Genomic DNA, 9,071 nt, shown 5'->3' with positions numbered 1-9,071 from the left:
GTCTGTGTGGAGTTTGCACATTCTCCCCGTGTCTGCGTGGGTTTCCTCCGGGTGCTCCGGTTTCCTCCCACAATCTGAATATGTGCAGGTCAGGGTGGATTGGCCTTGTTAGGTGCATTAGTCAGGGGTCTATGTAGGGTGGGGGAATGGGTCTGGGTGGGTTACTCTTCAGAGGGTCGGTGAGAACTTGTTGGGCCCAAGGGCCTGTTTCCCTGTCGGGATTCTAATCTAATACTTTTAAAAAGAATAATAAAGGCCTTTCTTTACTGCATTTTCTCATTATAAAATCGACACATCCCTCCCTATTTTGCTTTCTGTGCCCGACTTGACTCTAACTCACCTTATTTTAATTTTGCTCATTCTTAGGTTTGTTCTGTTAGGAAATAAATCTTATTGCCGGATCGTTTATAACAAAATCGTTGGGGGTCGAGACCTTGGGTATTAACAAGCTTTAATTCATGGCCATAGGGAGTACATCTTCCTTCAGAGAAGACCGATGTAGTCCAATGAAGTACAGAGTGTTACAAGTTATATAGTATCTCAAGTCCACTGACCATTAATTACACAACCTAGAGGCAATGGTCAGGTAAACGGTCCGTTCATACAGCTGCTACATACATTGCACAGACTGACATTTCTCAAGGTCGACACAACCGAATGTTATCTTATACTGCAAGTTTAAGCTGGACAGAAATGGATAAGTGATATCATGAACAATACATCATCTATGAAGCAGAACTGCGTCTCAGAGGCCAGGGGAACTGAGACAGCTTGCAGCTGCAAGGTCATTTTGGCAAAACACATCCCTCAGCTTAGTTTCTAAAAGCACTTTATTCGCAGTCTACATTTCACTGCAAAGATTGCTTTGTGACAAAATGGCTTCCACACACATTTGTGTCAAGTCCCCATAATCTTCTCCTCAGTCATTGAAAAGGAAACAAACCGTCTGTCTCATCATTCACAAATGCCTCGTTGTCCCGACAGCCCGGCAAATTTCAGTGGAAACATTTTGAAGGTTGCAAGGAAATGCTCTAACTAGCCAGACATGCCCGAAGATGTACCGTTTCAGCAACTTGAAGGATCAAGGTCTTGTCTGAGACAGTTTCCAGGGTTACAGTGATGCTGGTTAATCAGATCAGCAATTTGAGGCTCTCCTAAAAATATTTTGCATTGGGGGAGGCAATGGCTCGTGGTATGATCACGAGACTATTAATCTGGAGACCCAGGTAATGTTCTGGGGACCTGGGTTTGAATCTTGGCAGAATAGAAATCTGGAATTAAAAATCTAATGATGACTATGAAACCATTGTTAATTGTGAAGGAAAAAAAACCCATCTGGCCCAGCAGGTGTTGACTCCCTCTCAGTCTTTGATGAGTGACTCTCTGAGTTTGGCTCAAACAATGACATAGTCGGTGCTTGGTGCAGGGGGCTATTGCCATGAGGTCTTGCCCCTCCGGCAGGACACAGTGCTTGTCAAGGTGAGATCACGTTCTTAGTTAGGGTGCACTATATATTGTCGGCACACAATAATGTCTGAACCATCTTCAGCATCAGTGACCTTCCCTCCATCGTAAGGACAAAGGGAGGAATGTTTGCTGATGATTGCACAATGTTCAGCACCATTCACAACTCCTCAGATACTGAAACAGTCTGTGTTCAAATGCAACAAGATCTGGACAAGATCTGGACAAGTAACATTTGCACCACACAAATGCCAGGCTATGAACATCACCATCAAGAGACAATCTAACCACCACCCCTTGACATTCAATGGCGTTACCATTACTGAATCCCCACTATCAACATCCTGGGGGTTATCATTGACCAGAAACACAATTAGACTCACTGCATAAAAACAGTGTCTAAAAGAGCAGGTCAGGGGCGAGTAACTCACCTCCTGACTCCCCAGAGCCTGTCCACCATCTACAAGGCACAAGTCAGGAGTGTGATGGTATACCCCCCACTAGCCTGGATGGGTGCAGCTCCAACAACACTCCACACCATCCAGGACAAAGCAACCCGCTTGTTTGGAATCACATCCACTCCCTCCACCAACGCTCAGTAGCAGCAGTGTGTACTATCTACAAGTCGCACTGCAGAAATTCACCAACCATCTTCAGACAGCACCTTCTAAACCCACGACCACTTCCATCCAGAAGGACAGGGGTAGCAGGTACATGGGAACACCACCACCTTCAAGTTCCCCTCCAAGCCATTCATCATGCTAACTTGGAAATATATTACTGTTCCTTCACTGTCGCTGGGTCAAAATCCTGGAATTCCCTCCCTCAGGACATTGTGGGTCAACCCATAGCAGGTGGACTGTAGTGGTTCAAGGCAGCTCACCCCCCCCACCTTCTCAAGGGGGCAACAAGGGACGGGTAATAAGTGCTGGCCCAGCCAGCAACGTATACATCACACAAATGATTTTTTTAAAAAGGCACACAATATCTTAATTTGGCGCAATGCATTTTATGTACAAATGAGTCAAACACTTGGTTTGCCTGTTACAAGCTAAACGCAAGGAGGCGGATTTTCAGCGTGAATTGAAGCCTTTTTTTGCCTTCCGTCTCACAGCACAGCTCACTGCAATCACCTCGGAGTTTCAATTAAGTAGGAACGCAAGAGCAACTTTTTATTCCCTTACGTTGACAGTTTTCAACAGTGTTGTTAATTATCCACTGGAGAACTGCTACTGAGAGACACCAACTTTGAGTCTGTAAATGCATTGCTTAATAATGTTGTGCATTGCTGTTTCCTTCTGTATGGGCACTCTCACCCCTTGGGAGAATGACATGATGTGGAAGCGTGTAAAACACACTAACTGGAATAGGCCACTCTGCCCCTCCAGCCTACTGCAATGCAGTAAGATCTTGGCTGATCAGAATACCGCACAGCTCCGCCGAACTGCCGAAGACCTGTAATCCCCTTTGTTCATCAAGAATCAATCTACCTCTGCCTTAAAAATATTCAGGTGCGCTCCTTCCACAGCCTTTTGAAGGAGAGTTCCGAAGGTCCTTCAGAGAAAGAAATTCACCTCATCTCAGCATCAAATTGACAACCCCTTATTTTCAAGCAGTGACCTCTTGTCCTAGATTCACCCTCGACAGGATACATCTTTTTCTGAGGTATCCTGTCAAGACCCCATCTTGATCTTAATGCGTTTCATTTGCAGGCTGACTGATGCTCTTTCCGTGGGTTTAAACAGCATACCAGTCAGATGGTCCTTTGAGGTACAAGGGTTCAATGGGCTCCTGTTCATCAGATTGAGGTGTGGTCACCCAATCTACTGGGGTGTCTATCCATCTCATTTGGTAATAAAAAAAAAATCCAGAGACAACGTGGGAGTGAACCAGGATTGTCAGGACCCAGGATTCAAACCTGAACCTCTGATTCCTAGGTAGAACGCTAAGTCACGCTATTGATGGGGTCACGTTAGCAGTAAACTATGACTATTTGAACATTTGCAAAAGCTGTCATTTCTAGTCACATTAAAAGCATAAGCTTTTATAGGCTAGTTACACCAATAACATTACAATAAATTCTCAACGAAAACCAATGCATCTGTCCTTGAATCTCGGTCTTAAAAATGTACTATTTCTATGGCAACTTTCATGACACGAAGACACTCAATAGCGCTCTACGGTCTATTAAGTATTTTTGAGTTGCGATGTGGGAAAAGCAGCAGCCAATTTGGACACATCAAGTTCCCACAGACAGCAACGTGGTATGGTGAGAATTGGTTTTAGATGCTCATTGAAACGTAAGTGTTGGGTGGAACTCAATGGACAGCTTCTGTTTTTCCTTGTTAGATTAGGGTCTTAAGACCTTCACCTACTGAGGACAGATGTGGATGGATCCACCTTCCAGAACAAGGTAATGCCAACAACGCAGCAGCCCCTTAGCACTGCACTAAAGGTCAGCTTCTGTGCTCTCGCCCCCAAACTGAGCCATCATAATTCGATCCAGTGAAGATAATCAATCAATCAATCAGTAGCAGTATTGTGGAATCACAGCCAACAATTTAGGGCTAGACTGAGCAAACCGATCCACGATTGTGGTGACTAATTATAACAACACGTACTTATTTCATCAAAAGCACTGGACTTGGCTCCTGACCCAAAAATAATCTTGGAGGCAACCTTAACTTTAGAACATAGAACAATACAACGCAGAACAGGCCCTCGATGTTGCGCTGACATGTGAACTATTCTCAGCTCGTCCCCCAACACTATCCCAAAATGATCCATTGCAGAGGTGCAAAAGCCATTTACAAAAATGAAATGGTTCCAGGAATAAGAAACTTCAGTTGAGAGGATAGACTAAAGAAGCTGGGACTGTTCTCCCTGGCGAGAAGTCAAAGAACAAGGTTTTCAAAATAATGAGTAGCTGGATAGATTAGGTAAAAACTATAGGACGTCAATGGAAGGTAAAGCAGGTTTGGTGTATGACAGACAGCTAATACAGGAGCTTCCAAAGTTAAAGTTAAACACCACTTCCCACCCCCACCCAATATTCATTCATTCACTCAGAATTGGAGGCAACGCACTCTGGTTTCCTGGCTACCATACACTAAGCTCGGGTGAAATTGTTAAATGCAAGAAGAATGGAACAAATTACAAAATGAAAACATTTCAGCCAATGAGTATTTGGCCAGGATCCTGGTCCAAACTGCCTGGATTAGGAGAAAACAGGAGTAGACCATTCAGCCCCTCAAGCCAGTTGGCCGTTCAGTTACAATTACTTTTTCACTTTTTGTTTAGGCTGACGAGGTACATAGAAGCTAAAGAGCAGAAAATGCGACACAGATATTTTAACTATTGACTGTGTTATTAACCAGATGCGTCAAAATCCTGGAACACACTTACTAACAGCATGGTGGATCTATCTACAGCAAATGAACTGCAGTGGTTCAACAAGGCCACTATATTCGAAGGCAACTAGGAACGGGTAATGAACCCAGCACAGCCACAACTCATGAATGAATTTTTAAGATATAGTTCCTTTAGGGAAAAACGTTGGCCCGTAAATCTGCAATTCAATAACTGAACAAAATGTACAAATTAGGAATCCTGGTGCCTGCAACTCCACTGCCCCTTATGTTCAGGAGATAAGACCAAAAAAAATAGGAGTAGAATTAGGTCATTCGGTCTATTGAGTGTGCTCCACTATTTGATCATGGCTGCCATGTATCTCGACCCCATTCTCCTGCCTTCTCCTCGTAACCCTCGGGAAAAGCCGTAGTGTTAGGTGAAGGGGTAAATGTAGGGGAATGGGTCTGGGTGGGTTGCTCTTCGGAGGTTCGGTGTGGACTTGTTGGGCCGAAGGGCCTGTTTCCACGCTATAAGTAATCTAATCTAATCTAAAAAACCTGGAACATTGAAATTTAAATAGGGAGGGGCTCAATAATTGCCAGCCACCAATCAGAGAGCAACCAAGCCAAATAATCAGCTGAGCCTAGCCTGATAATTTAATACCCAGAGCAAGTGCTCAAAATTTGCACATATAACAAATAATCTGACAAGAGCTACCTGATATCAGCACTCGAGATGGGGCTTTTGATCAAATTGATTAGATTAGATTACCTATAGTGTGGAAACAGGCCCTTCAGCCCAACCAGTCCATACTGACCCTCCAAAGAGTAACCCACCCAGACCCATTTCTCTCTGACTAATGCACCGAGCACTATGGGCAATTTAGCATGGCCAATTCACCTGACCTGCACATATTTGGTTAATGTTTCACATTGTAACTGTTATTCCCATTTGGAAATTTCTCACATAGAGACCTACCATGCAGCCTGGTCATTGCTTTGGACCCAGGAGACACACACAGACACAGAGAAAGAAGTCTCCATGCTGATTTACCAATATGAAGCTAGACTGGTAAATGGCAAGATATGGTCATATCCACAGTGCGAGAGAGCGGGAGAGTGCGAGCGAGAGAGAGTCCACTCGATTCCACATTGGTATGAATGATGTTCAAGAAATAACAAGTTTATATGGGATGCTGCTGTTGCTGGCAAGACCAGCATTGTCACTCATTTTCGTAACTGCCTTTGAATGATTTCCTCAGACTATTTCAGAGCACAGTCAGCCAGCCACATTGCTGCAGGCCATCAGACAAAGGTGGCAGAAGTTCTGTTATGGACCATGCCAAACCCCATCAAAATATATTTAGCCTAGACTTTGCTGGTGACACCAAACTTGGAGGTGTAGTGGACAGCGAAGGTTACCTCAGATTACAACAGGACCTTGATCAGATGGGCCAATGGGCAGAGAAGTGGCAGATGGAGTTTAATCTAGATAAATGGGAAGTGTTGCATTTTGGGAAAGGAAATCTTAGCAGGACTTATACACCAAATGGTAAGGTCCTCAGGAATGTTGCTAAACAAAGACCTTGGAGTGCAGGTGCATAGCTCCTTGAGAGTCGCAGGTAGATCGGATAGTGAAGGCGGCGTTTGGTATGCTTTCCTTTAATGGTCAGTGTAGTGAGTACAGGAGTTGGGAGGTCATGTTGCAGCTGTACAGAACATTGGTTAGGGCCACTGTTGGAATATTGCGTGCAATTCTGGTCTCCTTCCTATCAGGAAGATGTTGTGAAACTTGAAAGGGCTCAGAAACTATTTACAAGGATGTTGCCGTTGCTAGGGTTGGAGGATTTGAGCTACAGGGAGAGGCTGAACAGGCGGTTTTCCCTGGAGCATCGGAGGGTGAGGGGTGACGTTATAGAGGTTTACAAAATTATGAGGGGCATGGTTAGGAAAAATTTTCCGGTGTGGGGGAGTCCAGAACTAGAGGGCATAGGATTAGGGTGAGAGGGGAAAGATATAAAAGAGACCTACGGGGCAACTTTTTCACACAGAGGTCAGTGCATGTATGGAATGAGCTGTCAGAGAAAGGCTAGTACAATTGCAACATTTAAAAGGCATCTGGACGGGTATATGAATAGGAAGGGTTTGGAGGGTCATGGGCCGGGTGTTGGCAGGTGGGACTAGATTGGGTTGGGATATCTGGTCAGCATGGACGGGTTGGACCGAAGGGCCTGTTTCCGTGCTGTACATCTCTATGGCTCTGACCTGACCATAACCTTTGCTTATTTAAAGGCTGGCGTTATAGGACATTTCCTGAAGGAAGGACATGCCCCAGGCGGGTTTTTACAACAATTAATTCAATTCAATACAGCATAAGGACAGGCCCTTCAGCCCACTAAACTTACGCCAATTTGATTCTAATCCTTATTTAGATCCGCTACTTATTGCCCATTTGCAATTTCTATTTCTGTTTGCCTCCTGTGCATGCATCTATCAAAATACTCCTTCAACGTTGCTAACGTGCTTGCTTCCACCACTGTGAAAGAAAGTATTCCCCCACCCTTCTCCCCTAAATTTTCCCTCTGAACCTGTGCCTTTCCACCCTGGGAGAAAGCCGCTGACTATCCACACTATCTATGCCTCTCAATTTTGTAGACCTCTATCAACTATTGGTAATAGTGGCATGGTCACTGGTCCTGGGAATAGCTCTACATTCTATATTAATAGAATGTAAATTCCACTAGTGGAACACCAACAGGGTTAATCTGGGCCTTTGGATTACTACCAATTTCCCTCAACAATAAACAAAAGGAAAGGCAGAGATTATTTCAGAAATTTGACATTACTTTTATTCTTTTTAAATATTATATAGAACTATATACAGTTTATATTACAGAGAAGGCCACAATCTGTTCACAAGAATAACAAAACATGCAGCCATGCAGAATGACTAATTTTTGTCCATAAAGAGGAAACAGATACAATCCTTGTCAGAATCTTTGATTGCAATTGTTTGCTAGCTACGCAACGCTGTGAAGCTTTATTCATTAGGAGGGGAAGCCATATTCCCCTCGAGATGTGGAGACACAAGACTTTGATTGGATATATTCCACATTTGCCTTCTGATAAATAATTATGAATTCCAGCATGAGCAGCTCTATACAGCTTTGGAGCTGAGCAACTCCTTCTGCCTCCTCCATAACAGCTCCACCAACATCAGTGACATCCAACTACCAGGCAGACACAATGACCGGCCGACTAAATACCACCCAAGACAGTTTCCGACAGTACTGAAGTTAACAAAAGAAAATGCAGGTTTGTCAACGAAACACAATCAGGTTCATGCTTCAGTGCTAAACCTCTCCTTGGAGCTGATTCATTGAAGAGCAAGCTGCAGAAAGTATTGCAACCTTTCCGTTGAAAGAGCCTGGAAGATTTAGGGCAGTGATTTCCTATTCAGGTCAGTAATCTATTGTTTGTTGTATTTTTAAAAAAAAATCATTTGCTAAACTTTAGTTGAGGCTTTGATCTACACAAGTCACAGTGCTGAGCCCCACAGAGCATGGGTCATATCGATGAAGCTCAGCAGCTCTATCTTCCAAACACTGTCAGGTATCGAAAGTGATAGTGGGTTAAGTGCATGGTATCAATCCAACAAGCTGAAGTCACGACAGGTCACTAACCTAAAACATCAGCCGCTTCCCTGTTTACAGCATGGTTTTATTGATTTCAGATTAAAGCTAAAATCATAGTTTTAAGATTCTACATTCGAATTACTGCCACCTGAATGGACGCAAGTGACAGTTCTTCAGCACTGATTGCTTGAGATTAGAACATTCAAATATGTAAAATTAATCAAAAATCTAGCTTTTCCAAAAGAGTAGGTTCATGAAACATGCTCATTTTATTTTTCAGTTAACTTTAGCACTCCAGTAAACAATAGATATCTGACCAGAATGGCAAAGTACTGGCAAAAACCTTCCAGGCTCTTTCAAGGGGAAGGCTGCAACTACTTTCTGCAGCTTGCCCTTCAATGATTCAGCTCTGACCAGGGGAGCAAAACATTAACCAGTCTTTGTTTCAGTGACAAGCCTACATTTTCTTTTGTTACTTCAAGCACTATTGGAAAGTGTCTTGGTGGTATTTTGTTGGTTGGACATTGAAATTATTAGGACAAGATTACCACCCCCCTCCCCCCAAAAAAAAACTAAAAAAGGACCTAAACCTCACCATTGTGGCAGCACCTTTGCCATGGAA

Source organism: Chiloscyllium plagiosum, chromosome 37, assembly GCF_004010195.1.
Source record: "Chiloscyllium plagiosum isolate BGI_BamShark_2017 chromosome 37, ASM401019v2, whole genome shotgun sequence".
In the NCBI taxonomy this organism is placed as follows: domain Eukaryota; kingdom Metazoa; phylum Chordata; class Chondrichthyes; order Orectolobiformes; family Hemiscylliidae; genus Chiloscyllium; species Chiloscyllium plagiosum.
This window is presented reverse-complemented; position numbering follows the sequence as displayed.